We start from the raw sequence: 16,852 nt of genomic DNA, 5'->3' as shown, positions 1-16,852 counted from the left end.
ATAGTTTCTCACCTTAGTAGTTAAATGTCTTGTTTAATCCAGTATTTGGATAAAGGTTGTAATGGTGACTTTATTTGATATCATGATCTACACTGTTAAACAATGATCTAGACATTAATGTCGGGGGCATAATATGATATTAAATGTGAGGGAGAAAAAATTATCCTTGCAATATATATTAAAATTTACCTTAAACTTTCAATTTCATCGAATTATACATTAAATTTGGATAAATATTATAATCTTACCCTCTAATGAACTTCCATTTAAAATTGTTAAAAAGTTACACATATATGTGAAATTACTTAAATGAATTACAAAATATATATTTGACAAGAAATCAAGATTCACAAAAGAAACATTAGTTTAGATTTTTTTTGGTTAGCTTTTAAATTTCGGTGGTTATTTCAGAGTTGATTTTGTGACTAGTAAAACTTATACGAGGAAAACTTGATTTTTATCGAATTATCAAAATTAATGAGTGACTTAGCGGGAATTATCAAAATTATGAAATTGAAACCGTATGCTAAAAATTGATATAACTTGTCTAGTTTAGAAGTAAAAAATGAAATTTTCTATTTATAATTTTAGATTCATTTATTATAAACATTCAATTTAAGTAATATTGAAAACTAGACTATATAACTCATTATGTATGATATTTGTTGATTTAGCATAGATACTTAAAAATATGGTAAAATAAATACAAAAAGTTATAATTTCATACATATTTTTATTTTGCTCAAAATAAAATATTATTGAATTATCTACATAAATATATAAATAAAATAATAAAACTTTAAATATTTAGTACAAAAAAACTTTAAATATTTAGTGAAACTTTTTTTAAAAACAATTAAATTGCTTTTTGATTTGAAAAGTTTAGAGTAAATCAGATTAAAAACTATAATACCATAATATTATACATTTATAATTATTCGAAAAATAAGAAATATATTTTTATTAAAAAAACACACAAAAAAGGGGTATTTTGACAAAAAAGAAAAAGAAAAAGAAAAATTAATATTATAATTATTTAAAAATATTAAAAAAAATACAAGAAAGGGTATTTTTTACAAAGGAAAATAAAACGAGATCAAATATGTTGCACATATTGAGACTTGAAGCCTTGACCTCAAGGGCACGCAGGAACCAATGTAGAAACAGAAATTTGAGTTAAAAATGCACAATATATAATATATATAATAATTTTGATAGTATTACACAATACAACAAAAATATATAAAATAATTTCAGAGGCCCCTTCTTAAATCCGAGTCAAGTGTTGCTAGTGAAAAAATCCATAAGCTCGAATTTCACGTCGGGTGAGACTACTACTATACTTCTAAAAAGGGGTGATAATATTTAGGCCTACTTGCTTTTCTCTTCAGGTAAGATGTTGGGGCTTTTTCTCTACCTTCAAAAAGATTAGAGACTTGTGCAAGCGCACACGATCATAAGTAATACTCGGAAGTAATCCAATGTCGAATCTTCAGGAACTTGTTGCTTTTTAAAATCAAGTAATGCCATTAAATGGTTCAAATATGCAATTGTAATTTAGGAAGAAAAATGTGATGAAATGTTGTTGTTTGGGGTTTTAACTAACAAGAAATTTAATAAAACTCAACCTCTTTGTTTTCTACCTTAGTTTTAATGCAAAGCATGGAAAACAAATTTTGTTGGGAAAATACACCAGGTGCAATTCTAGCTTTTCTTGGAAAACTGAGTTCTACTCTTTCACTGCCGCTTTTGGTTGCTGCAGAGGCTAGGGTAACCTACAGTCATATGTCTATATGTGATTACAATCCTAGAGAATAATTATCAACTCACATGCATTATGGGTAAGAGGGTCTATGTTTAGGACCATATTTTATGCGTTTATGTCTAAGTCACATCCCATATTCGTTTCCTAATATTTTACCTAACTCACCCTTTTCAGGGTTGGGCTTTAGTGTATAAATCAAGTTCCCATTGGTCAAATGGAAAAAAAACGTAAAGAGAAGTTTTTATAAACCAACCCAAAAAAGTGTCAGACGCAATTCTGGACAAATCTCGAGCATATTGAAAATCAAATCATTTTGACTAAGGCATTCCACAAAGAGGTTGATAACTAATTTAGAACATTTTTAAAGGGAATAAAATGCACGAAAACATATAGGAAGTATTTTTCATTGAATTAAAACGAATAAACGAGTCGTACAATGAGTTCTAGCTTGTCTCTCTTCTCTCTCGAGCGTGAGGGGAGTGTAAACTCGCTAAAGAATGTAAGAAGAACAGAATAAATGAAGAACAAAAGATAGAACTTGAATTAAAAGCAATACGGTAAGCAAAAGTATGAAAATACAAGAAAATAACAACCAAAACTTGAATATAAAGTCTAAGAACGAGTTCTACAATGAAGAAGAAAGTAAATGAAGCTGAAAACGAGCTTGGAAGGGATGATTTGCAAGTGGAGGGATGGCTTCCTTATATAGCACCTTGGGTTGGTTGAACTCCTCACCATTTTAGGTGGAACTGGGTTGAGATTCACCTAACAAACCCTCTTGGACTTGGACTCACGGTTTTGAGATGGTTTGAACATGTGGGAAATGTCCTCCTTGCCCTTCATTAATCAAAACGTGTGTTTGCCAATTTTCTCTCCAAAAATGCGCCAGGCGCAATTCTGCAAAAACAGAAAATTGTTATTTTCTTCTAAGTTTGACCGCATTTTTCTCATATTTTTCTTAAAGTACCATAGTTTGACTTCTATGTAGAAATGTTCTATGCATGTTCTACTTTAAGAATATGTGGTCCTTTTTGGCAAATAATGATGGGAAAGGGGTAAAAAACGTGGTCAAATAGGCCTACCGATACATGTTTCTGCAGTAAAAAGTCAACCCTAACATAAGACTAGAGAAGTAAGTTAGTTTTTGATCTTCTTATCTGATAAAAGACTAGAATAGCATATTTATTAGCCTATTATAACAGGGATAAGCAGGAACTTGATGCAATGCTTCACTGTCTATGTTGAATTTGTTTGCTAGTTTCTTATCGCCTCTTGAAGAAGGTAATTATCTTCCACCTGTATTTTTCCCTCAATGGAAGACTAATAACTCTTGAAAAGAGGTAATAAATCCCCTATCTAGATAATTGTTTTTCAAAGAGAAAATAGAAGTTCTAATGATATAAGTTTGTTAAAATAATGTGTTTTAGGAACTTTGAGTGTATTCTATGATTTGAAGCATATGCTATGAAAGCATTAATATATTACGAGAGTATTAGATTTTGAGGTTATTTGACTGATTTCTGTTGAGTGCAAATGCTTTGAGGAATGTTGGGAGCAATCATGTTGTGCCGTGAGGACGGAGTATACGTCATATTTGGAATGTTGTAACACTACGTAAAGAACAGCCGCGCGAATCTAGGAATTATGAAATCAAATTTTCTGTCATAAAAGGAAACGATTTCCACATATATTGCTCGGAATTGACTTGCTACCCAAGTCTAAATGTTATAAATAGAAAAGCACGAAACCCTAGAGTCAAATATAGAAAAATACAAAAAGAAGAGAGACACTTGTTAACAATTTTAATAATCCTAGTGCAAGTGTATACTAATGGCATAGCAAGTGATAAAAAGATCGTATCCAAAGAGATTGAATAATTAAAGGCTTGTTTGGTAACGTTCTCGTTTCCTATTTCTTGTTCCCGTTTCTCATTTTTAAAGAAACCAACTTGTTTGATGATTAATAAATAATTTTACTCTGCACACGTCATCAAAATCTTACTCAATGGGAAAAGCACGTGCAAGAAGCGCACTCACGTGAGACTGCTACCAGTTTGGTATCACCGGTTCGAAAGATACCAAACTAGGCGCGCACCTGCCGAATTGGTGCAAATAATCTCAATTCATGGCAACTCAATTGATTTTCCCCATTATGCGTTCAATTGCCTAAATATTAGGAGGTGGAAATCGTAAATTCAAAATTCAAATCCCTTTACACCAACGGTTATTTAGGAACTTCTATAAATACTTATGGGTACAGGCAGTAAAGGGTATGTGAGATTAATTCCTTTAAGCATAGACTATTTTCTAATAGAATACGACACTGACAAAATCTTCGGAGTGCTAACTCCTTTTTTGTAGGATTTCATCTCGGAGTGTTCTCGAAGATCTATTGTTATTATCGCAATTTTTCGGTAAGAACAATTGGCGCCATCTGTACGAAAACGAAAGTTTCTGATTTTTCTTATTTAGACTCGAAATTTTCAACAGTATAATGTCAGACGACAATATGTCATAGAGGTCCATCACTAGTAGCAGGACATGCTCGTTTGTTTGCACGCCCGTAAGGGGGTGAGGACGACCACTGTTGCGTCCACACAACTATGTTGACAACACGTGCAAGTATACACGATTCGTCTGTTGTAGTACGTAACGAGGTCGTATCCACAGGGATTTTTGGTTGTATTTTAACGATAAAAGCAGATACCAACAATTAAAAATATACAAAGATTGGGTATGGATATTATCTAGGAAAAAATAAAATAAAGTAATAACAAGACTACAGAAACTTGCAAGAGACAATAGTTTCGAAGCTGTCAACACAAGCAAGTAGTAGCAAAGAAAGCGATAACGGGAGAATAACATATATGGAAAAGGCGGGGGAGATTCAGCATACTGTCACAAGTTATCAACCTACCCTCTAGCTTAGCTAACATTTATTAGTGCCCAGCTTGACTCGGTTCCCTTCTGAGACACCCCAAACATGAGTAAGTGCAACTCTCGTTGCTAAGTACCCAAGCTATAGGCATGATTAGGGAACCCCATTCTTGAGTATCCCTATAGCAATAGAAAAGCGCTAATCACAAGCAACACAAATCAGCACCTATAAGCCCTTCTGGGTCAAAACAGAAGCTAGCATACATGAAACAGTGGCCAACAGTAATGCGAAGATTAAGAAATAAAATTAGATTTGCATAAAAATAAATGTATCAGCTAAAGGTTTGATCTCAAATCACTTACAGCATGTAAATCTCTCTCAAAATGGGGTTTAGCTCATAATGGGTAAAGAAAACAAAATGGAAGAAGAAGAAATACAACCCATAGCAGAAAAATAGCTAAATGACAGAGAAGAAAAAGTAGTTAGCTCGTTCCAACAGGCGAGCTTCCCCTTTCTGGCGTCAACTCTCCTCCCAAAACTGGGTATATTTCGTTCCCTTGTCTTTTCAGCTCTCAATTTTTGTCTCTCTTGGGATCTGCGTGTTTGTCAGCTAAGATAACATACCCTTTAAATATCGGGTCCCATTTTTAGGGCACCCGGCTGGAGATTGTACCGATATAAGTGAATCTTGTGTTTTTGAATTAACTGTACAGACACTCAAGCTCTTGCATTGCAATGCTCCAGCATTTATATGCTCTGTCTTGAAAATGTCTTAACTTCTCTGCTCTGGTTCAGCACTTCCTTCTCTTATTAGCTCTTCTTTAAAAATCTGTGCAGATGAACTACAAATACGAGAGTTTATGCAGTTTTTGGCCAAAGTTCTCAAGACTAAGGATATTTAGCTAGGAATTTGCATTTGAACACTATTCATGCTAATTATGACCTGAAACCGACACACTTTGACATTTTAATACACATTTTCACCCGAATAATCATCAGAATAACTCTCTTTTGGAGAGTTATCAACCACTTATGATGTGGGGAGGAGCGGCCAGAAAGAATGTCTCATGGCTAGATAACCCCGGCAATGCACATTAATATAGGACATGAGCTGATTAGGCTACGTGCAGAGTTGAGTGAGGCCCGCTCGGAGTGGGTGATGTAGCGCAATTATGCGCAGAAATAGAGGAATTGACTGCTGCATTGCGTAGAAGCCAAATCCCAATCGAGTCGACTAGAGAGGTACCTGAACCATTCGTAAGAGCTCGAGAGAGGGACATTGGTGAGAATTTGTCAGCCGATTCTCTGTTACCAATAGATCCGGCACGGGGCAAGGTGCCCATACCGACGGGTGGAGAACATGTTGATGAAACACGACAATGGATACCCACCTTTGAACGACTTAATTTAGGACCCCGGAGAACAGCCACAATTGACCCTAGGGAGGGCCTACGTGTGCATATCACTTCAAAGGTGCTAGATCTACCACAGAGGATGAGTGGGTGCAATCGAGGGCGACAGACGGAACAACAAACTCCTCTAATGCATAATTTAGGTTCTACTCCTACTACTGTTGGAGTACAGTCGAATGTCCACGACCTAGAACGAACAACGACACAAGCAACTACTTCTACTCATTAGGTTATTGTTGACAAACCCGAGGTCCTTGATTCGGCAAAGGAAATAATTAGCAAGTTGCAAAGTGACTTTGAAGCTTTGTGACATAGTTGCAATCTTGATGATGTAACATGGGTCGAATTGGGTGAATGAGAGGATCCACCTTTCACCGCAACAATTATGGCACATCCATTACCCCCAAAGATGAAAAAGCCAGACATAAAACCATACAACGGTTCGGCAGACCCAGTATACCATATTGAGTTGTATGAAGGGCTCATGGAGTTAAATGCAGCAAGCGACGAGATGAAATGCTGAGCTTTCTCGGTAGAGGGTCAAGCAAGGTCGTGGTACCGACAACTGAAGCCGAATTCCATTGCTTCTTGGAGGCAATTAAGGAAGGTTTTCATCAATCAATTTTTAGCGAGCATGATATGAAAAAGCCAGATACCCATATGCTGACTATCCGCCAAGAGAAGGGTGAGTTATTGTGAGAGTTCGTCGACCGATTTATGGTTGAGAAGATAAAGGTGCCAGATTGTTCAGATGATGTAGCTCGGATGACGTTTATGTCAACAATGAAAAATTTGGATCTGGCCCAATCTTCCAGTTAGCATGTACATATAGTGAGGCCATTCAGCGTTCTAGAAAGTATATGAACGTCGAAGACGTGCTTAAATCAAAACAATTGTTACGTCAACCGATTACCTCAAAGTTTGCTGAAACTCGGATCCATAACCCACAACCAAATTAAGGCTATTTGAATAAAGATTGAGAGCAAAAGAAGTCAAATTATGAAAATCGTCAGCGACAAGATCGAACCATACGGGTCCACGACCGGCGACTGCGAGAGTTCGACCAGTACACACCACTCAACATACTGCTAGCTGAAATTTTGCCAAATATCGAAAACCGCGACTTGCATACTATGTTGAGAGGCCTGGAATAATGAAGTCAAGTCTAGATAAGAGGAACAAAAACAAGTATTGTAGATTCCATCGGGACCATGGACATGACACTTCGCAGTGTTTCGATCTGAGAGACCAGATAGAGAACTTAATCCGACGAGGTCATCTGAAGAAGTATGTAGGTAAGAAAGATACTTGCTCCTCACAAGGGAAAAGGAAATATGACCGAACAGACAGGGATGATAAAGACCGGTCACCCATACCGAAAAAGAGAGAGACCAACGAAAAAAGGCATTCGATCATAAACACCATTTTTAGTGGACCAAGTGGCGGGCAATCAGGTAACAAGAGAAAAGCCCTGATCCTTGATGCACGAAATGAGGTTAATTCTTCCTACATTCAACTGGCGGTTGTGATAACTTTTACCGCAGAGGATTCCGTTGGGATCCATTTACCTCATACTGATGCTCTTGTAATTTCCCTTCTGATCGACAATGTACGCGTCAAAAGAGTTTTAATGACGGAAGAGCTTCGACCAATATCTTATCCCTTTCTACCTACTTAGCCTTGGGTTGGGAAATATCATAATTAAAGAGATGTCTGAAACCCCTGGTCGGGTTTTCAGGCGAATCGGTGACGGCAGAAGGTTGCACCGAACTCCCATAACCATTGGAGAGGGAGAGAACGACGTTCGAAAGGTGGCACAGTTTGTTGGAGTTGATGGGTGACTGGTGGTTATGCTGAACGCACGCACTAAGCGTGGTAACAATTATATAGATGCAAGCGCACACCTGTCAGAGTAATATAAAATGGATGAAGTATCCAAGTATCGATCCTCAAGGACTTCTAAATAATTTCCAAACTCTAAAGTTTTAAAGAATAGTGAATGTTGAAATGAGTGATTCTTGTAAAATGGGAAGTGGTCACAAATAATGGTTTTGGATTTGGGATTTGGTCTTATAATGGTAAAACCTAGCCCGAATTACTTCAAGTTAGCCAACAAAGAATCAAGGACACGCTAAGGGCGATATGCATTTTACTTTAGGAACCAACGACTACGCTTTTCACTTGACTTATGTCTAAGCAAGTTCAAAGTCCTAAGACATTCCCTAATATGTCTATTATGAGAGATATCTTAGTTTTAGGATGGAAATAGTCGCAACCTCGGGTTAAGGTCCTATGTCTAGGCTACTTAAGCGGAACCCTTATGTCTAAGGCGCTCCTCTCCTCGGTTTAACCACACAACAATGCAAATAAGCAACCTTTTCAGTATTGACTTGTTAAGACTTACAGTGGCCTTCTCTAAATCCTAACCTTTTGGGAAAACATGTTGAGCAATGAGTGGAAAGCAAAAACACTACTTCTTAGCAACCCTTTTTAGAAATAAAAGGCTAACTATCCATAACCGGGCTAGAGACGGGAATTTAGAAAGACATATTGAAGAAAATACAGCAAGTAAAATAGTTGAATGTGGAATGCATGTGTGAAAAACCAAAGTTAACTAACGGAGAGTTTTTCTCGGGATTGAGAGCTTCGCCCTTCTCTTTCAAGCAAGGGGGAGTGTCACGTGCTCTTTCCTCCAAAAACTCAACTCTCTTAACTAAAAATAAAGTAAAGGCAAAGGGAAGATAAGCAAAGTGCTGGATTTTTATAAATTTGAATAGGTAGAAAATAACTAAGTATAAACGGAAACAAAACAAAGCACAATAAAGGAATGTAAAGTGCTCGGGATTTAAAAACCAAAAGCAACTAATGAAAGCAACTAAAAAGTACTTAGAAAGCAACAAAGAAACACTAAAAGTGATCAAGAGAAGGAAGCAAGCTTGATGCATTTGGTGGAGAAGCTGCTGGAATTTATAGCTGTGTAGAATTGGTTAGGTAGGTCCTAAAACGATGGTGAATCACCCATTTCCAACATCTTTGACTGACTAAATCGTGCTCAAACTGATAGTGGAACACTTCTTCTATACGTATGCATCGGTTGGAACCACCAAAACGCATTGGAAGACGCGTTTCATTAAGGGCAAAGTTGGAAGAAAACCAGTTTTTCTGCAGCCTTCCCAGGCGCCTGGCGCCTCCTATGTAGGTATTTCCGACTTTTTGCTTCTTTTGATTAATTTTCACTCCCAAATGGTCCTAAAATGTCATAAATATAATATAAGCCAACCACAAACCATCATATATAAATTTTGCATGAATTGGAACTCAAACGACCGAGAAAAATCCGAAACAAAGCTAAAGCATAGTAAAAACAGCATCTAAAACCTTCTTTTTACGCATGTAAACAAGCGTAATAAATGGGGCTTCGGCCTACAATGCTATTCTTGGAAGGCCTTATATCCACAATTTGCAGGCTATTCCATCTATTTATCATCAGATGATGAAGTACCCCACTAAAAATGGAGTAGGAATAGTTAGAGGGGAACAGAAGGCTTCTAAAGAATGTTATGTCATCGCGTTAAAAGGGATCCACACTTGTGTGATGATCCTTGGTGCAACATCAACCCCGGACCCAGCGAATAAGGGAAATTTACAGAGCGAACCAGAGATGGAAGCTGAAGGGTGGGGTACGTCAGTGGAAGACCTTGAGCAAATCCAATTGGGGTCCTTTGATAAAGGGGTCAATATTGGTATGGGTATGCAGACCTCAGTAAGTAGCGAACCAGTCAACCTTTTACAAACCAATATAGACGTATTTGCATGGTCCCATGAGGACGTACCAGGAATCGATCACAATGTAATTGTCCATAGGCTTAATATAGATCCGGATTACAAGCTAGTCAAACAAAAGCGTTGACCTGTGGACGCTACTCGTAGCGTTGTAATTTCTGAGGCGGTTGGCAAACTCCTCAAGGCTAATTTCATAAAATAAGTTTACTACCCCGCATGGCTCTCTAACGTATTAATGGTAAAAAAAGGCTAATGAGAAATGGAGGATGTGTGTAGATTTTACAAACATCATGCTCAACACACAAACATCATGCTCAACAAATCATAGTCATGTTCTTCATCACATTATGCAATCAAACATAGACACGCTCTATAAGATCCAGCGATAACCACAACCGTGAACAATTTAACTACCAACCTCGAGGCTCCCTAACATCTCAAGCACCTCTACGCTTATCATAGCTATCCTAGCTTTCCAAAGCTAACTCTTTCGAGTAGAGTCGGCCCCTGATTTACCCAGAGCCCCGACACTGCTGCATCGACCCTCGACCATTTTTACCCAAGGCCCCGATGACTTCACCATCTATCGACCCTTGACCATTTTTACCCAAGGCCCCAATAGTTTTCCTTCCAAAAGACTCCTCGCATCGACCCTCGACCATTTTTACCCGAGGCCTCGATACTCAATTAGTGACGTATCAACCCCTAGCCTGCAAACAGGGTCCGAAAATATGCTTTTATTACACCCACATCTTATAAGAAAATAATATGACTCAGGCCAGCACGCTTGCATCATAAAGAAACGTTTATATATGCTCAACTAGCACGCTCACATCATAAAGAAACATTTATATAAACTATACTAGCACGCCCACTTCATAAGAAAGCATAATCGCAATAATTCCATTTTAACGTGCATCCTTTGTAAACACACATCATCCCACAACAATTTTCAGCAGTTTAACAAGGCAAAATTCCACCATTATCACCGACGAATATTCAACACTTCACCAAGTATATAGATTAACACAAACGAGAGTTACCTAGCACAATAGCGCATCAAAATCAATATTAAGCATCACAGAACAACACATTAGAAACCAACTAACACACATTAACGTACGCACACACCCCTTGTCTACTTACACACAACCGCGCCCCTAAGTTTTGCGTCGATCTCATACCTAGGCACTAAAACAGAAAAAAAACAGCAAGTTACATATACGATTCAGCCATCAAAATCAATTATAAGAGGGTTCAAACGACCCATTACCACAAAATCGACTTCGTATAGGTGTGGGTAACTTAATTCTAGCTTCAAACAAGGATGAGTCTCATGAATCGAGCTCCGATTTGGTATGGGTCTAAGCCAAAATGCGTTGGGATCACAAAACGGGTCACCGAAGCGTTGATTCACGTGCTGGTCACGGGTTCGTGGGTCGTTGAGGGGTCATGGATAGAAGAGAAGACTACAGCTGATCGTCGTTTGCTAGTGGGACGTCAGATCTGAACGAAAACGCTGCTGGTTTGTCGGAGACTTTCCGGATCTTATTGGCAGCCGCTGATACCGTCGGGTTCCGAAGGCAAAAAAGCCGCCACCGGATCGAATCTCAGACTGTCGTGGACTGCTGCAGGAGTGCTGTCGCGCCGCCGGTTCTGATCAGAGCTTGTCACCGGCCGTCGAACTCCAACAGATCCGTTCAACAACGCGGGTGGGGGCTGAAATCGCGTGAGTTTCGTCGCACCGCCGCAGAGAGGGACGTCAGAGTTTGATGCTACCACGTGCGCTGCTGCGTGAGGAGTCGTCCACCGTCAGAGTGGTACCGTCGCCGGTGAACAAGAAGAAGAAGAGGGGTGGGTGGCGGCAAGGGCAACAAAGGGAGGGGAAGAAAGTAAACTTAGGTTTTTTTTTTTGTTTCTCTTTTTATTAGTTTTCTTTTCCTTTGTTTTAAAACCAAACCAACCCAAACTAAAAGCCCAACATCACCAAGCCCAAAAGGAGGAAAAAAAACTCATCCCAACCTAAGATAAAACCAATCACGAGGAATCCGATATATATAAATTTAATTTAAAGTTGAATTTAAAATTAAATGAAAATCTCCTGATTCGAGACTAACTAACCTGAAGGACTCGGGGCGTTATAGACTCCCGTCTTTCAAAAACTTTCGTCCCTGAAAGTTGACTGTTCAAACAGTTCAGGGTATCTCGCCTTGATATCGTCCTCCCATTCCCAAGTAGCTTCTTCCACTTGGTGGTTTCTCAACAAAACCTTAACCAAGTGAATCGTCCGATTCCTTAACAACTTTGTTTCTTTTGCCAACATTTTGACAGGTACCTCTTTATAGCACAAAGACTCATCCAGTTGTAATGGTTTAGGATCCAAAACGTGTGAAAGGTCATGAATGTACCTCCTCAGCATGGACACGTGAAACACATTGTGAACCGCAGCCAACGATGGTGGCAAAGCCAACCTATACGCGACTAGGCCAATACGTTCCAAAATCTCAAAAGGCCCAATGAACCTTGCACTGAGCTTTCCCTTCTTCCCAAAACGTAAAATTCCCTTCACGGGTGCCACACGAAGAAACACCTGCTCACCAACCACGAACTCGAGTTCCTTACGCCTGATGTCTGCATAACTCTTCTGGCGGCTCTGAGCAATTTGCATCCTTCCTCTGATCTTTTGAATGGCACTGTTAGTCACCTGCACCAAATCCGGTCCCAAGAGGACTCTTTCTCCGACTTCGTCCCAATTAACCGGAGACCGACACTTCTTCCCATAAAGTGCCTCGTATGGAGCCATTCCAATCGTGGCCTGAAAACTGTTATTATAAACGAACTCTATTAGGTAGAGATACTTGTCCCAACTACCACCAAAGTCTAACATGCAAGTTCTGAGCATGTCCTCTAAGACCTGGTTCAAACGCTCCGTTTGACCATCAGTTTGGGGATGAAACGCTGTGCTAAAATCCAACTTAGTGCCAAGGGACTTGTGTAAACTTCGCCAAAAAGTCGAGGTGAAACGCGGGTTGCGATCGGACACTATGGATACAGGTATACCATGAGCCTGACAATTTCCTGTAAATATAGTTCCGCCCACTTTTCTACTGTATACGTGGCCTTGCCGGGAATAAAGTGAGCAGACTTGGTCAAACAATCTACAACTACCCATATCACAGTAAATCTCTTAACCGTCCTTGGTAGTGTTGTAATGAAGTCCATAGCCACATCGTCCCACTTCCAAACTGGTATGCTCAAAGGTTGCAGCAATCCAGCAGGTCTCTGTCTTGAAGCCTTTACCTGCCGGCATGTCAAACACTTGCTAACAAACTGAGCTATTTCCCTCTTCATGTTATGCCACCAATAATGTCTCTTCAGGTCTTGATACATCTTGGTGCTTCCTGGATGAACCGAGAATGGAGCATTGTGTGCCTCTCCCAGTAAGTCCTTCCTCAAAGGATAATCTTTTGGCACACACAACCTTCCGCAAAAAAGCAAGGCTGCCTCACCCGAAAGAGTGAAATCTCCATGGCCCACCATACTAAAGCCTTTGGCTAAACTAGGATCTTCCTTTTGGGCAACAATGATCCTCTGTCTCAGGCTAGGTTCCACTGAGAGTCGGGCCAACAACGCTGAGACATCATCCACTGTCAGCTCCACCTCCGAGCATTCCAACTCGCTGTGCATTTGACTGCAGGCCGCTACTAAAGATGCCACACTTGCCGCCTTTCTACTAAGAGCATCGGCCACAACGTTCGCTTTACCCGGATGGTAACTAATCTCACAATCATAGTCCTTCACCAACTCTAGCCACCGTCTCTGTCTTAAGGTAAGCTCCTTCTGAGTGAAAAGGTACTTCAAACTCTGATGATCAGTGAAGACCTGAATTATCTCTCCGTAAAGGTAGTGCCTCTATATCTTTAAGGCGAAAACCACTGCTGCTAGCTCTAAGTCATGAGTGGGGTAGTTAAGCTCATGCACCTTCAGCTGTCGAGAAGCATAAGCTATGACCTTCCCATGTTGCATCAGAACACATCCCAAGCCTTTTCGCGAGGCGTCACTGTAAACCACCAAACCTCCCGTTCCATCGGGGACAGTTAACACCAGTGCAGACACCAAACGCTTCTTTAGTTCTTGAAAAGCCTCCTCACACTCGCTGCTCCAAGTGAAAGTAGCATTCTTAAGAGTCAACTTCGTCAACGGTGCCGCTAAACGAGAGAAATTCTGGATGAACTTCCTGTAGTAGCCAGCCAAGCCGAGGAAACTACGAATCTCTGTAATGGTACTAGGTCTTGGCCAATTGCTAACAGCCTCTACCTTAGCGGGGTCTACTGCAATGCCGTCCCTGGTGACTATGTGACCTAGGAAAGCCACTTTGTCCAGCCAAAATTCACACTTTGAAAACTTTGCATACAACCTATTTTCTCGTAGTGTAGTCAAAACCCGCCTGAGATGCTCCTCGTGACCTTCCTTAGTCTTGGAGTAAATCAGGATGTCATCGATAAACACAATAACAAATGAATCTAAGAAATCCCTAAAAACCCGATTCATTAGATCCATAAAGACTGCCAGAGCATTAGTGAGTCCAAAAGGCATCACGATAAACTCATAATGCCCATACCTCGTTCTGAAAGCTGTCTTTGGGATGTCGGCCTCCTTTAACCTTAACTGGTGGTACCCCGAATGCAAGTCTATCTTCGAGAACACTCTCGCTCCTTGAAGCTGATCAAAGAGTTCATCAATGCGTGGTAGGGGATACTTATTCTTAATCGTCACTTTGTTTAGTTCCCGATAGTCTATACAAAGTCGCATAGAACCGTCTTTCTTCTTAACAAATAGCACGGGTGCACCCCAAGGGGACACGCTTGGGCGGATGAAACCCCTGTCGAGTAATTCTTCTAACTGTAACTTTAGCTCTTTCAACTCTGCCAGAGCCATTCGATATGGTGCTTCCGAGATGGGGGCCGTCCCTGGCAGCAACTCTATACAAAAGTCCACTTCGCGAAACGGAGGCAAACCGGGAAGATCCTCAGGGAACACGTCAGTGAACTCATTAACCACACGAACACCCTCAATGCTTGGCACAACCTTCCTTGCATCCACAACGCTAGCCAAATAGGCCCAGACACCACGCTGAAGAAGATAGCTGGCCTTCAATGCTGACACCACCCTTGGGACCCCGGCCTTAACTCCTTTAAAGGTAAAGTTTTGTCCGGAGAGCAAGCAAAAACTAACTTCCTTCTTCGAGCAATTAATATTAGCCCGGTTAGCAGCTAACCAATCCATGCCTAGTATCACATCGAAATCCTGCATATTCAGTTGAATTAAATTTACCTCCAAGGTCTGACCACCGAAAGAGAGCTGGCCTCCTTTCACCACTTGGCTAGTAACCAACACAGATCCTGACGGTGTGGATACCGACAACGAAAAGCCAAACGATTCTAGCTCTAAGTCCGCATGTCGAACAAAGGTAGAAGCAATGAAAGAATGACTAGATCCAGAGTCAAATAATGCGTAAGCAGGTATACTAAGCATTAAAATAGTCCCTGCAAAAGTAACACGCATGCAATAAAGCACAAGCATATACACACAACTCAAGACTCACAAAGAGAAGGTACCTGTGACCACCGCCTCGGCATGCTCAACATCCCCCCTGGTGAGAGCAAAGACGCGCGCCATCTGGGTTCCACCTTGAGTTGCAGTTGCCGTAGGGGTCTTCTGGCTTAACGCTTGGGTATTCGAGCCGGTCATCAGACACTCCCTTGTGAAATGTCCTTCCTTCTGGCACTTGAAACATATTTTTTTTCCCAACCAACATGGCCTAGCATGGTTCTTCTTACAAGAGGGGCACACCGGAGGAGCAGTCTGTCTTTGCGCATGGTGCTGGTGTCCTCTTGAGGATTGACTGGCGGAGAACGATGCAAATTTCCTCTTAACCCCCGAGTTGGAGCCTATTACCTGCTGAGACTGAGGCTCCTCAAGACATTTGTCCATAACCAACGCACACCTGACTGCCGCTGCGTATGTAGTTGGTTCCTTGAGAACAAGTAGCCCCTTGATCTCCCTACGCAAACCGTCAATGAACTTGTCAATCTTTAACTGCTCAGTAGGGACATATTGCGTTCCAAAACGGGAAAGCTCAGTGAACTTCCTTTCGTATTGGGCCACGGTCAGGCTCCCTTGAGTGAGACGGAGAAACTCTACCCGTTTTTCATTCCTGGCAATCACGGGGAAATAGTACTCATAAAGTAGGTCCTTAAATCTTGCCCAAGTGACGGGTACGTTGGCGTGATCCTCCGCTGCCGCCACTGACTCCCACCAATTTACTGCTTCTCCCCGAAGCATAAAAACTGCTCCCCGGACCTTGAAATCGTCGGAGCATCCCAAATACACATAAAGGGCTTCCAGCTCCCTGACCCATTCTTCGGCCGCAGTAGGCCTCTCACTCACCCCGTTGAAAACGGGTGGCCCAAAGCATTTGAAATCCCTGATAAACTGGACCTCATCTTGCGGAATTTGTGCCCGGCGAGGCTGCTGCACTTGAGCTCCACCGGCTCCATTCGCATTATGTAGTAGTACTTGCAATGCCTCAGCTAGCAACGCCACCTGGGGATTCACCTGGGGAACTCCCTGAGGAGCTGCCTGAGGGACCGGGGGTACTACCCCTCCAGGAACTACCGGAGAAACATTTGGGTCCGCTGCGTTCTCACCCCTAAGATTCGGATCCTCGTAGTTATGAGCTCTCGTGTTTCGCCGGAAAGCCATTGTTTAAAAGAACAGAGCACTAAGGTCAATATCGCACTAACCGGGTCACAACATAAGCGCAAAGTCCAAGCAAGTCTATATAATGAACCAAGGGAGCACGCTAACTTATCTAATATCAGACAACAATGATATCTCAACCATAAGCAATGTAAGGCATTCATGATTGAACAAACAAAACTAGGAAACGTACCTGGTGATGACGAGGAGACTGACAAGGACCATACACTATCGACCTAGATTCTAGGACAGT

Source organism: Momordica charantia (genome assembly GCF_013281855.1).
Source record: "Momordica charantia cultivar OHB3-1 chromosome 11 unlocalized genomic scaffold, Mcharantia_2.0 BLBB01000011.1, whole genome shotgun sequence".
NCBI lineage: Eukaryota > Viridiplantae > Streptophyta > Magnoliopsida > Cucurbitales > Cucurbitaceae > Momordica > Momordica charantia.
The sequence above is the reverse complement of the archived record's forward strand: the minus strand, read 5'-3'. Positions refer to the sequence as shown.